This window comes from Triturus cristatus, chromosome 2_2 (assembly GCF_964204655.1).
Source record: "Triturus cristatus chromosome 2_2, aTriCri1.1, whole genome shotgun sequence".
NCBI lineage: Eukaryota > Metazoa > Chordata > Amphibia > Caudata > Salamandridae > Triturus > Triturus cristatus.
In genome coordinates this window covers 409,194,119-409,209,149 of record NC_140582.1, presented here as the reverse complement: position 1 = coordinate 409,209,149, position 15,031 = coordinate 409,194,119, and the positions used below count along the sequence as shown (strand labels likewise).

At 44.5% G+C, this 15,031-nt stretch overlaps 1 protein-coding gene across 2 annotated transcripts in view; it reads right to left on the bottom strand.

Annotated features, from left to right (window-relative positions):
- Nucleotides 1-15,031, bottom strand: part of SCLT1 (sodium channel and clathrin linker 1) — a 589,184-nt gene that overhangs the window by 300,727 nt on the left and 273,426 nt on the right. The window lies entirely within an intron of this gene.

Below are 15,031 nucleotides of genomic sequence, written 5' to 3'. Positions count from 1 at the left end.
CCTGCCCAATCTCCTGCTCTGGCATTAACTCCACCGCTCCTTTCAGGAGAAGAGCTTTAATTTCTTGCTGAAAGATGGAAAGATGGTCTTTGGATTGGGAGGAGGGAAAAAGCCAGAATGAAGGGTAGGGTATAGCCACTTCTGTAGGACGCTCTGGTCCAAAGTAACTGCCTTCCAGGCTGGTAGAAAGGATGACACACAGCTTTCCACAGACTCCTGGTTTGTTAGCAGAACCAAACTATGTCTGCTACCTTGCGGTACCGGGGAGGAAGAGGGGGAGGAGGAGGAACCTAGATGGAGGGATTTGCAGTGTATTCTTTTGGCTCTGCCTCTCTGTTGTCTAATTAGAGGGTTTGGGGGCTGATGTGCCTGGGTCTGGGTAAAGAGGGGCTGGCGAAAGCTGAACCCTCTGGATAATATTCAAAAGCAATGAAAGTACCTATAATTGCACTGAAGTTGAGGGTATTGGAGGCCTAAGGATCTGGCAATAGACTTGCTAGCCTTAAATTGCTCCAGAACTGAGTTCGTTTTATCATCAAATGGGGGCTCCATCAAAATGTAGGTCCATGAGTGTGGCTTGCACATCCGTGGAGAACCATGTTGTGCAAAGTCAAGCAAGCATGATGGCTGAACACTACTGGGAACCCCTACCATGGGCTACTTAGTCAGTAGTGTCAAGGCCACACATAATGATGTGGTATGAAGCATTCTACCCGTCTTTGTTAACTCTCAATATCATCAGGGACCTAGGGGAACACTAGTTGGGCCATGTCTCATAGGGCATGAGCATAGCTTGTTCGGAGGCAAGTGGCATTTACATTTTAATGCAATAATTCCAGCTAAGAAAACTTTCTTGCCCCAACAAGTCCAGTGTCATAGGCTAAGTCCCCGACACTTGCCACCAAAAAACAAGAAGCCTATTTAACCAGACTCTCCGGGATGGGTGAGCAGACAAGAAGGTTGGATCGCCTAGAGGTGGATGATAGCCCCTTGCCACAAACCTGCTCAGTGCCTTGCTGAAGTGGGCTTCTCCCACGCCACCAGGACTGGTTTCAATAGGCCAGAATAAAAAGAGAACTAAGGCTTCAAGGTTTGTGTCTAAGGTAGAAGGACCTCTGTTAGAATATTAGTCTTGATGTCTCATGAATCGTTTGCCCATAGGACATGCCCTGGTGGCAGTATGCCTCTTCCGCCAATAATCTTTGGGCCTCTTTTCTGGAACTGTGTTGTGGTACAGGTTTTACTACATGGGGATCCTGAAGCAGCACAGGCGGAGTCAAGTCGTGCGCAGGTGGTGGAGGAGGCAGCGTTGGTGGCCTTGGAGGTGGAACCAGTCACAGCATCTTTGGTAGAGGTGGTGCAAATTATCTCTGCACTGGTGCCTGGAGGGGTGCCTGGCCGACGATTGGAGACAGAGGTGCAGCTCCAACCAGCTCCTGAGCAGTAGGCATACATATAGACAAGCCATACGGCCCCATTTGTCAAAGGCACGCCCCAGCAGGCAGTGGCCCAAGCAAAAATGTTCTATATAGCATGCAGAAACACTGCTGGATCAGACCTTAGAGACAGAAAATCTTAGTGTAACAGTACCGGCGGTGGTGGAGGGCCTGGTAGCTCAAGAGCCGACAAGCGGTGCAAGGGGGGGGGGGGGGGGGAATCATATGGCAGGCCCGATAGCTTCACTGCTACTTAATTTGGCTCCAAGGATTAAGATCCTGTGGAAGATGAAGGGAGCCTAGGAGACTTACCTTTTGAATGCTGTGGGCCAGTGAGCAAAGTGAGCGTCTTTTGTCATGAATCCGAGTCATGAACAGCTTGGTCTCCCGCTCCTTGATCGCTTGGGGTGCATGCTGGGGAAGGACTCATATGATTTGGTGTCATGGCCCAACCTCAAACATCAAAGACAAGTGGAGTAGAGAGGTTGGTGATAGACATCTAGCCCTCGCAGTCTCTACAGGGCTTGAAGCCAGAATGCTTTGTGTGAGGACAGAGCAATGCACTTCATTTTTTTCTGCATGAAGAATTTTCACACAATCTTTCTCTCAGAGAGCAAGCTCCAGATCGGAGTCAGAAGTGCAGAAAAGAAGGAACCAGTTTGGTGTATATCTATTTCAAGACATTCATGAAGCTTCTAGGGTACGTAAGGCAGGAAAGACAAAGGAACCTTCAAAGTACTCTGTCCCAGATGGGAGATACTGAAACCTAAATTCCTTGACAACCTTCTTTAACACAGAGCTTTATCAATGGAAACAGGCTAAAAAGTGGTGCGGAAGAGTAGAACCAATGGGACTCTCCATCCTAAATAATGTCTTTCCAGCCTTCTTAAAGGCAAGGAGGCAAGAGCAGAAAATTAGGACTGAGGAGACCTTGAAATCATCTACATCCGGGGGTGTCCCTTGATCTGATTCAGAGCCAAAATGATAATGGAGCCTTTGCTGAAGTGTAAGCCATAGTAGAGGCACCTGGTCAGAGACAGGGTATATGAAAACTGGTTGCACTTCTGTGATCTTGTAGTGCGACATCGGTCGAGATTAAGCCAAAGTCAGTTTGGTGCCTGACATTGATATCAGCACCAAATCCACTCCTGGCACCAATGGTGCTGACGTGGAAGTGACTGGCATAGGTATTGGACCAGAGAGGAAGCCTATACAGGTGATGATACGGGGCCCGAAGCAGGTCAACCAGAGCAGAGGACAAATTTGCCAGCAGTAACCCGACTAGGGTATTCTGCAGTTTCTTAGATCCAGAGTGCAAGCTAGAGGGAACTGTAAGGATTAGAAAAACATGCAGCATGGCCTCCGTGAAGGTTTCAATCTGCTATAGCCTGGGAAACTCTGGGCTCACTGGGATCAGCTGAGGAATCAGCTCAGTGACCAGAGACCTCGAAGGTGAGCAACTCACATCATGACATACTCACTTCAATCCTTCTCTTTAGGTTCAGAATTGGGGGATGGCATGAAGACCCGCTTCTGTTTTTTATGTTTGTTCTTGGACTTTGATTTTGACTTACCAGACGACTTTTAGCGTGACATTGACTGCTCACAGGAACAGCCTTGGGAGCAGGACAGTCTATGCATCCACCACTTGGAGCAGGACGTATACAAAGACTAGGACGACGACTTCTGTTTGGTGAAGTACAACTTCACCCCCCGGATCGTTTTCAGGTGCATGAGGGCACATTTGTCACACGACCTTGAGTCGTGGGTCAAGCCCAAACACCAGACACCTCGTGCAGGTCTGTGACCAACATCTGTTTTCTGCAGTTGCAGGATGGTTTGAAAGCTGTAGTTTGGGTGGGGTCATGATACCCTAGCATGCTGAATTTTCTTTTAGAAGTTTTTGGAAGACAATGAAATTGGGAAAGTAGCTTTTGATCTGTGTCGGAAAACCAGGGCACAGGGCTGACTCATATGTACCGCTCTGTCACTGTGTAACGCCCTGAACGCCTCAGGATCGTTTAACAGACACGATAATGAGGACGCAACCACTTGTGAAGGGTTAGTTATTTTAATGAAGGCAAAAATAATACAAAGATAAACAAAAGTTATAGTCACTGGAATCCTCCAGGCTAAGTACGTTACCAGCCCACCGCACGGATGGTCCTAACCGTCCTCTGCATATACGCCGATCCCGGCGTATGCCAACAGAGGGCAGAAATGAAATGGCCGACAATGCCAATCGGTAGGCTGTGAGGGGCACGAAGAGTGTTGGGGAGAATCGAGGAGTCAGGGAAACACCCAGCTGGGGTCTCTACCTGAAGGGAGCAGCCGCTCAACCTCTTCCTCAGACTGCACCGGGACGCGGAGTCACCTCCTGGTGATGCGTCACCGATACCCCAATCAAATAGCAAGAAGACTGAACCGAGAGCAGCCGCTCGATCGATCCTGTGGACTTCCGAGTCTGTAACGCGGCAAACACCTCCTGGTGTGCGTTACAGCTGGCAGTCCCTGTATCTCTGGTCTGGCTGGGAGTTACGACTCCAACCAGCAAAAGCGCCACTGCGCTTTGACTCAGCCGAGTCAAGAAGCGAAGCTCAATGGTGGACCGGTAGAGCTTCCGGGTCCTTCACAGGTGACGATGGGGCAAGACACGGCCCAGGGAGTAACGACTCGACCTACCTCCGTTCTTGCCTTACTGGAGCACCACTCCGGAACACTGCTCTTCACGAAGCAGGTACGTCGGTGTAAACACAATATCCGACAGCGTTGTACCTCCCGGTTCCTCCCTTTATAGGGCGTGTTTTCCTTGAGTTATGTAACAGCTCTCCTGTTTACATAAGGGCGTGCTTTCCTTGAGTTATGTAACAGCTCTCCTGTTTACATAAGGGCGTGCTTTCCTTGAGTTATGTAACAGCTCTCCTGTTTACATAAGGGCGTGTTTTCCTTGAGTTATGTAACAGCTCTCCTGTTTACATAAGGGCGTGTTTTCCTGGAGTTATGTAACAGCTCTCCTGTTTCCATAAGGGCGTGTTTTCCTAGAGTTATGTAACAGCTCTCCTGTTTACATAACCTCTCAACCGCTAAGCATCCTGGGAGATGTAGTCCGTTTTCGCTGGTTACCGTTTTCTTCCCCTCGCATGACAGGAATTCTTGACACACTGCAGGGGGAGTATGGAACCACACAGCACCACTTGGCGGTGCGCAGGAGTACTGCTGAAGATAGGTTTCTGTATCCCAGTCCGGTATCTGGGAAGTTTCTAAGTGGGGAATTTGCAGTTAGAAGTATCCATTAGAAGTAGTCTATTCAGGGCTAACATTCTAGCCCAGCAACACAACCATACATTTTTACCTCAAACTCCCCATACAGAAGAAGAAAAAAAATGAAGAAAAGAAATCATGTGAGAAAGATATTAGATCAAATTGAGGGGGTGGGTAATCATCGGGCTACTCTCTACTACTTAACACTTTTCCAAAAATGTGTGAGAAAGATGAGCATGCCTTGGGCAGATTGAATCTGAAGGGGAAACTAAATCTGAAAATGAAAACCTACATGCCAGCAGGAACTACAAATAGCTTTTCACAATAGCTCAAGTGTTTTGGCTTTCTTAAGTAACAGTTTATATTCCTTTTAACATCTAAGGTGTGAAAACCCTCTTCTGCTTTAAAAGAAAGGTCCGGAAAATAGATTGGAATGTGAATGTCTGATTGAGAAGGTATTCCAAGATAATTTTATAAAGGAATGAATGGTGAGTTATTAGAGATTCCTTGCTTTGGTGGAAAAGCATAAAAAAGCAAGAGCCTAAAGTTGTGGCCATGAAAGAAGTTACTTTCAATGACAAATTTTGGAGATCTGATTTGTGCAAGGATTCTATAAGAAGTCCCAGAATCACAACAGAAAGTAGCTGGTTTAAAGAGAAAGCATTGGCAATGTCAATAAAAAGAGCATTCCATATGGACAAGGGTTCTGGACATTCACACTTAATGTGTGATTTTTAAATTTTTGCAGTGGTAACAAAGTTGGCATGTAGAGATGCGGAGCTTTGACGTGCTGTCACCAAATAATGGATACAATGAACAGGAAGGAGGATCAATTTGGAAGAGTTTATCTGCAGACCAAGATCAAGAAAATAAAAGCTGCCAGGTGATCTTTTTGTAGATTAAATGCTAGTTTATCTTCCACTAGCCCCTAGATTCAGACATATAGTGATTACTTTGTGTTTCAGAGTTGCTGCTACCACTTCCATGCACTTGGAGAATGATTGAGGACCTAGTTTCGGTATCATATCGCGAGCCAGAACTCGTCTTGGTAGTGGGAGCAACCCATCTGAAACCTCTTTTGCAACTGTTACATGAAAATATTTGTCTTGCAGAATTACTGAAAACATTCAGTGCACTTCATGAAGATGTGGGAACATTTGATGGAAGGCTAGCATCATGATTTTTTTTGCTACTGACCAACTGGCATATTTTAGAAGCAGGGTTGGTCAATATTCCAGATTTGCTATGAAGTAGCTGGAGTAAGCACCATTGCCCTTCTGTTGTTTGGATGCAATCCTCACCAACCACAATGAATATGGAATTGAACCTTCTGCACCCACATGCCCAAGAGTGATGGTTTCAGCATCTTTGATGGAATATAAGGTGGCCATCATCAGAACACAATTTTATATTCATTTATAGATTTGTCTAGTTCCCAACTGTCTATACCCCGATGCTATCCTCTGCCATGAAGTGAGATAGTTGAAATGTTTCCTTCTGAAAACACATACTGTGCGGAAACTGCTGCTGCTGTCCTGGTTTTGGATCTATTAATGTCTATCCTAGAAGTGAAAGTGAGAGTGCTGCTGACCTCTTCCATAGTCCTTAAATGGTGCGTTTGTAAATAAAAAGTGAAGATCCAGAAAAAAAAAACTATTTTCTGTTGAACCTGGGTGAATAGAAATGTGAGGCATAGCCACGAATAGTGTCTTATGAAGAGACGATGACAGATATTTGTGCCACCAGATACGTATATGTATTATTTCACTGTACTGATTGTCCGGCTGGAAGTGAGCATGAATTCCTTTAAGACATCCAAAGCTCCTTTAGAACTTCCAGAGTAGGCCTGGGATGAATCTTCTTCTTTGATGCTCACTGCAGCTGTATTTGAAATTCGGATCTAATAGCAAAAGCAACCCTTACTTATGAACAGTGCAGACTGTGGTCAAATCCAAATTGTGTACAGGACGCCTGACAAGCTATTTAAATTAGGATTGTATCTTAGATACCTGTAACTACTGCAGAGTTCATAGATGATCTTTTGCACATGCTTGACCACTGCTAGTATATGCACCACCTCTGGTCTGGCATTATATCTTACTTAGAACATTTGTTTTGAAACATATATATCATCGGGTTTTATTACAACTATATTGCGTAGTTTTGCCATGCTTTCAGATCCGACCTTCACTTTACTTAATTTTCTTGACCCCCTTCTATCAAATCCATAGGCACTAAAGCAGTTTTGTGTGAATGGAAGATGGTTTAGTCATTCACACTTGATGGGCATTACAACAAGAGACACCTCTCAAAACACAAACAATTTGGACATTTTAATTGGTAGGAACTTATTGGTAGGAACTTTTAATTTGGCCTGTTTTGCCATTCCAACTTCCTTTTAAATTGTATTACTTTTATTGTAAGAGTTTTTTTTGCTTTCATACTTTTAATTATGGGTTTCTGAATGCTTTGGTATCAAACAGTACAATTGCCTTTTAAAATGTTTTTGCATCTTTTATATGGATAGATATATTACTTAGCATGGCTTTGGATTGCTTTTTATTAATGTTGAATAGCTTTAGCTCACTTATGTCTGAGGAGTGAGTGTCACGTGGCTGGGTAAGGGCCAGTAAAGAAGCACTGCCATTTTACATGCACACGTTTCGTAAGTTGCCTTCTTTTCTACACAATGATTTTTGACACACATTTGCTTGCGTGACAGTGCAGGATTAGTTTCTCTGAAACCACAATGTTTAGATTTTCACTTCATAGGCACACAATCATGGCACCTTGAAAATTTAGTACAACGCCTAAATATACATTGTGCAAATGTTGTTTGTTGATCACCTCAAAGGTGACACAGCTATCACAAGAGGATAAACAATGTCAGCCTAGTTAAGGCCTCGGCAAGGAAGCATGTATGCTGTTATTATTATACACATGCATTTAGGTCGCTGTTTGTCGGAGTCTCAGCCCAGCTGATTCCGGTTTTCCCTCTGCAAGGAGGGATGTCCAACTTGTGACCAAGACGGGGTCCTGAACATCTTCACCCACAGGTGATGGGGAGTTAGATGATCCAGTAAGGGATTTTGGCAGATCATAAGCACTAGGTAGCGCATAACAGGAGTACATTAACATTATACACTGTAATGATATGCCAGTATATATATACATATATATATATATATATATATATATATATATATATATATATATATAGATATACACACACACACACACACACACACACACACTGTTTTAGTACAATGGTAAAATTGTTTATCCCTTTCACTGTTCTCATACGGCTAATCACTGTCATCTGCTTCTGTCTAATAATCATTGCAGCGCATATATTTTACATAAGAACAATGGTTCAATAGATATTGAAACGCCTCTTTGTGTATTTCTTGTGTATCTCTCTGGGTATGCACGAGTGAATGAGCGAAAAGGTTCTAGGTCTGTTACCTCGATTCCTTGGGGAGTCAGGGTTTTCATGTCCTGAGGTTGCTAAATCCATTTGTTACCTTCTCAGGTTTTAGGGGTACTTATGGTAGCACTGTGAGCTAGCAGGACTATAGGCTAACATATCTTGAGGTGGTGACCAGAATCAGTTTGTCACCATCCCAACGTTTATGTTGTGCAACAAATGCACAGCTCCTACTGGAAAAGTAGAAGCGACACCACACATCTTTTTGGAACAAACTTTCTATGTCTCTCCATGCCATACTCTATATGTGGCTTTCAGAAAACATCTTAAAGCATATGTTCTCTTTTCAATTTCAGCTCTTTACTTTACCTGTAACATGCTCCACATGCTTTCAGCACCAGGACACACAATTCGGGTAACAGCACACTTTATAAAAGCCTCAATCAATAAATAAGCCACTCATCATCAGTGGCAATCTCTACAGTGGATTCTCTACCTACCTGCATATTCTTCACTTCTTGAATCTCCTGCAGATGCCAGACTGTATATAGAAACCTGAAATAACTCTCCTGCACCACTATGCAGGGCTAGAGCTCAGTCTTTGCTTTGGGATCCACTCCAGAAAGTTTTATATGGCACCTCCCCAGTACACTAATGAAACTATCTGGTCTTTTTTTTCTCACAACCTTTTCCCACAGAGACTGAGAGGAGACATTCAAGTATGATAGACATTCCTTTGTATCACAACAAGCTTGGGACCTTAGAAAAGTCACACGACCACTTCTCAAAATGGTGGGAGGAGGGCGTGCAGAATCAGTACGGATTTTGCACGTAGGCTGAGTATCCACCAGAAAGAAGGTTGCTGAAAACAAGTAACTTAATTCTACCTGCAGAATCCTCACCTCTTAAATCAATATCAAAGTAGTACCTCCCACGGTGAGGGTTTAAGGAGATGGTCATACCTAGAAGCCTTGCAACACAGATCTGACAAAATACCCATGCCGACAGCCTTCAGAGTTGAGGGAATAAGTTCTGTGGACTTGAGCCCATGTCACAGTTTAGAAAATACCCAGGACAGAAACACTTCTGCATAGTGCCGAAGCAGGGGCCGTAACCCTAGTCTAATGGTCCCTGATGCTCTCAGGAATGTCCTTCTTGGCAAGAACATAGAAAGATCTCAATGCACATCACGATCCAGCAGCAGAGCATTCATTTCTGAATGCCTTGCCTTTCTTGGAACCAGCAAAGCCAATGGAAAAGCTGATTATCAGTCCTGTACTTGTGGGTCCTACCAATGTAAAACAGTGGGCCTTGCAAGGATCCAGGTGATGCAGTCTCTTCTCTTCCTTGGTGGGAAGAGCTGGGAAGAATGTAGGTAGGTTGATACATATCCCACATGAAATGGAATGAAACCTTTGGCAAGAAGAAAGCTTTGGTCCACAGGACCAGTTTGTACAGAAAAATATGGGGCAAAGGCAGGACAAAGAGTCAAAGTCTGCAGCATGCCCAGATGCTGAGCCAAGGTAATGGTGATAAAGAACACAGTCTTTAAAGTGAGCAGCCAAAATGGGCAACTGTGCACAGACTCAAAGGGTAAATCAATCAAAAACGTAAGCACCAAGTTCAAGTTCTATTAAAACCATAACAAAGGGAAAAAGGGGAGCACGTAGATCAGCCCTTCCTGAAAATTCATAACTACAGGAGACTTAAACAAGGGTGGATAGTCTGATGAACAAAGAATTGCCTTTAACAGTGTTCAGCGCAAAAGCCTTGCCGGGCCAAGGAAAGCACAAAGTGCAACCCGTGAGATAGGTGCAATTTGAGATGTTCTACTTCTGCCTCGGCACACCAAGAGACAATACGTGACCAGTGCTCAGAATAAACCTATTTGGCAGAGGCCAATAGGGTTACAAAATCTTTAATAGACAGAACTTAGATTGCCCTGCTCAATTGCTAGGCATGAAGGTGGAGGCTCTGGAGGTTTGGATGCGGGACCTGCCCCTTCGACCGCTTTAGGATGTCTGCTCCGAGCCAAAGTGGAATTGGAAAGCACATGGACAGTGGAGCAGACTAAAGTACCACACATTCAGATGCAAGACCAGCACAATTAGTAAAAAGTGGCCATGGTCCAACCAAGTGAATTATGACCAGTCAAATATTGTGAGCCTGAGTCAATGACCACAGCCCCAGGGCTTCCTGGAACAGGAAATATAAACCCACACCGCCCTGTTTGTTGACGTACCACATTGCGGTCATGTTGTTTCTGAAGACCTTCTTCAAGTGATCGGGGCAGGAATAATTTGAGGATCAGGAAGTTTTACCAAAGCACAAGCAGGCCGATATGAATCTTCTGCTCTGAAGAAGACTAAAGGCCTCAGTTTTTCAGCGGTCCGAAATTACCGATCCAAATGAGGGAGGAGGTAAGGGTCATCATGCTGGCTACCACTGACAGAACCAAAGGGTTTCCCTCATACAAGGTCTGGAGCGACATACGTGGAATTCCAGATGGTGTACTTGAGGACCCCCAGTGCTAGGTCCACTGAAAACTGAGGAACCAATGGTGTGCACACATGTGACAAGCAGCGCTGTGCAGAAATGAATGAAAGAGGACATCAGGCCCAAAGACAGAGCACTGTCCTAGCCTGAAGCCAAGCTCCCTCCCAAAATGTTGAGATCATAACCTAAATGTACCGAACTGGCTGAGGAGGCAGAGAATCTTTCTGGGGGACAGTGTCCAGCTGTGCCCAAATGAAGAGGAAAAGCTTGGAAGACTGGAGTTGAAGAACAGTGAGACAATGATCTACAGTAGTCCAACGTCAGCACTGGGATACCACATTCAGCAGTCAGTCATCAGGCAATGGGAAAACAGGGATGTTTGATCTGAGAACATGTGCAGCAACAACTGACATCACCTTGGCAAAGAATTGACGTGTCTACGCTAAACCAGCTGGGAAGGACTACGAACTGATATTGGGTGGCGCACACTGCAAATGGGTTTATATAAATACACCTCCAAGTTAATTGAAACTATCTAGTGTTCCAGCTCCATAGTCAATAGGATCTGAGCAATGGAGAGCTTTTGAAAATCATCTTTTGAAGGAAGGCATTCACAACCCAAGGATCTAGAATGGAACATAAGCTGCCATCATTCTTGGGGGACAGAAAAGTGGTGCAAGTAGCATACTTGCCTGATCACTTTATCTACAACTAATTCCACAGTTCCTTTGCCCAACAAAGCAAGATCTTCTCACTGCAAGATGCGGGCATGGTCCTCTGGAGTGACTGAGTGGACCAGGAATGGGAGGAAGATAGTCTGGAAGGGGAAAGGTAGCTTTGTTCAACAATCTGAAGGACTGAACCGTCTATTGCCATAAACTTTAACGTGCCAAGCGAAAGATCACCCTCCACCTACATGCTGCATATGTTCCCTCAAGGGTGAGAGGGCATGGAGGATGAATAAAAGGACTACTGCCCACAACGGACTCTTGAGCCTCTACACCCTTAGTAGCTGTGAAAGAACTTGTTTGACTGCTGAATAGGCTTCAAGGGTTGTTACTACCGAAAGGGCAATTCTCCTGGTAACCCTCTGAATTTTGAGTATTGTTGATGAAACTGGCATGTAGGAGAAGCCAATATAAAGGATCTGGTTGTGTCCCGACCCTGGTTGAAATGCTCCAGGGCTAAGCTAGCCTTTATGCTGAAAAGGTGAGCTCCCTTAAGGGTCATGTTAATGAGATTTGATTGGACGTTGCACAAAAACCTGGGGGAGCACATCAAAGTGTGACAACATCTGCCAATCGAGACATGCATAGATCTGGGCTCCACATCCACTGTGTCCAGGAGAGAGTGGAGGATTTGATCCTGCTCTTCTGGCACAACTTCTGCAAAATGTTCCCTAAGGTGATTGGATTGGTAAGGTTCAGGGTGGTCATTTGCACTGCAACAACCAAGGCGTGGCAATAAAGGGCATGAAGGAAAGTTGCATTTGCAGAGTGAAAGGAAAGCCCCCCGAAAGAGAATACCAGCTTACCCATAGCCACAATCCGTTGACCCCCTATCTGGTGGAGCAGAAGGAAATGAGTCATGGTTCCTATCTGAGGGGTAAAAAACAAGACCAATAAGGATCTCTGTGGAGGGATGAACCATCAAGAATTCTGGGTTCCGAGAATCTGTGAGATGACATTGGGCGACTCTGCAGATCACCATTGGTTTGCTACATGCAACCAACATGGGTTAATCAGCACCTCATTAAAGGGGAGCAATGGCTCAACTCCCTAGAAGAGGGCTGCAAAATTTCTGAGAGGAGAACCGTGTTCTTTTCACAGCCAATGGCATCTCAAGGACTTCTGCAGCCAAGACAGGTGTGAAAGAGGTAAATTCTTCAGCGGGAGGTACCCAAGGACGATCCACATCCACCTCCGGGGTAGTGTCCAGGTCAATGGCGTTCTTCAGGTCCAGGTAGTCACCAGCACCTGTCCCAGTGAAAGAAGGGTGGGAGGAGAGGATGGATTAAATCACTGCTAACCTCAGTGCCATGATAAAAAATGTTGGGCTTCTGAACGGGGTCTGAATCCAACCGGAAAGGTTCCCCAAATCTGCTAAAGTATTCACTATGAGAGAAAGGGACATTTCCACTATAAACTTTTCATCTTTAGGTCTAGGTCTGCTTAGAATGGTTTTAGGCTTTAGAAAGTGCTAAATCATGTAGCAGATCCAAAGTCAGCACTAGTGGCATAAGAAATGCAAGAGGAATTGCTGGAGTAGGTTTGACCGGCACCATGGATGTAACTACCTGCAGAAGCAAGAACTAGGCTTCACTGGGTCTATGGGCATAAAAGAGGAAACCTGAACCAGAGTAGAGTGGTTGAAGGCTACTGTCCAAGTGGGACCAGCACCAGGGTCTGGGATTCTGAAGTGGAGTAGGGGCCTCCATGTCCAGAGCAGCACCAGGGCGGAGTCCAGCACCAAAGGAATCTCCACCAAATCTAGTTTTGCTACCTCTTGAGAAGGTGCTTCTTCTTGGAGGACTTCTTCTCTTTAGTGTTTAAGGTGTTCTACTTCAAGGATTTACTGGCTGAGGGTGAGCCAGAGAGGAACCTGGAGCAAGACATGGATCTTGACCAATGCCACTTCTCCCAGGACTCATCTCACAACAGAACCACAAAGAGCTTCACCTCTAGCTGTTTGATAGCCAATGTATGCATGCAATTGGATATCTCTCATGACTTGGAGTCATATTTGGGCCTGCGTTCTTCAGATGCTGTTAATGTGTGGGTCAGAGATCGACAGTCTGCTAGAGAAATGGCATTTATATTGACATTTTGGGGGAGACATTTCTGAAACACTTCTGTAAAACAATTTTGTATGGAAAAATACTTTGAGAAGGACAACTTCAGCTCTTCATCGAAAGATGAAGGAAAAAAAAGAGCTCATGTCAGTGAGTTGGGGTGGCATCTTACACAACAGTGGGATGACATATTCGGGTGTGAATCCCAGGGCCGAAACAGAGCCGTAGCACCGCCTAATGGAGCAGGAGAGCCATTCTGTCTGGATCCAGCCGGATGCGTAGAGGAGTTTCAAGATGTGAGATGTGAGAAATCTGCGGGTAGAAGTATTCATGAGTCAGGCTGGTTGAAACAAATATAATCCTAACTGGTTGCAAAGAAGGGACTGATCAAATGTGATATCCCCAACATGTGGAGAGCGTCCCCAATCTGCACTCTGATATGCACTATTCAAATAATTCAAAAGGTAATCTGTGTAATTCCAAGAAATTTCTTATATCGTCTTTTCTTTCTGATGTCTTTTTTCATTTCAAACTCTGAATTGTATTATCCAATTTTTAAAATTCTTCTCAACGCAAATATGCTCAATGCATTTCGGGCTGTGCCCTTCATCAGAGGTTAAGTCCTCAACGGTGTGAAGGTATAAATTACCATTTAAATCAAATCTGTCCATGTTAATGCCCCGCTGTGGCGTGAAAGTGGTTTCCGTGAATAATATCGGCATGTCTGTCACAGTAACGGTTAGTAAACCGCTGCAGCGTATATCCCGTTGCTTAGTTTCACAGCATGAAGGCTGTTGCAGCAATCAAGTCTAGAATTGATACCCACACTCATCAGCAAGGTCCCATGGGTATTAGAAAGTGGCTGTAAAATAAGCATCAGTTTAGTCAGCAAGTGGAAACAGCTGCCAACCACAGCTACATTGAACATTACATTGATGCCCATATTTTGCTACTTTGGCCTTTGTTGGAAGATTCTCACCAAACACTACAAGAGCGGAGAGGGTGAAGGGTATAATACCAGAAATCAATTAAGATATTTTCTATGGCATGCTGGGATTGACATCCTGTCTGCTTTTGGGGGAAAGGCAGTTATTAATTTCTACATATTTCTGAAACAGGGCCAAGAAAATGTTTTCAATATATTTGCCATGACATTCAAGGTAAAAAGCGGTCAAATCTGTGGTGTGTAGAACAGATTTTTAAATAGTGAAATAGCCATTCCCTTTTTTTATGCAGAATGGAAAAGTGTAAAGAATGACTAATAGGAGGGGTGAGCACCGGTTCAAGCTCCCTAGACGCAGTACTCGAAATGTATCCCACAGGTTAACCTATTTATATGAAAGATCGCAAAAAGGGTTTCTACGTCAGTTGGTGAGACTGGGTGCAAGGCAAAAGGCTGGTTGGTTTGGCCTGGAGAGCATAGCAGTGGATCTTGTTTGTTAGTAAGAGTAATTACTTTCCTATCTTGTTAATTTGACTACCAAGAAAGTTAGAAACGTTTCATATCTGGGGTGAATGGAGCACCAAAACATAACAATGCAAGGGTAAGGAATAGAAGCTACGAATCTAACAAAGTATCTGCCCAGGTGCCAGGTAGTTATGTACAGGTTTAATTCTATG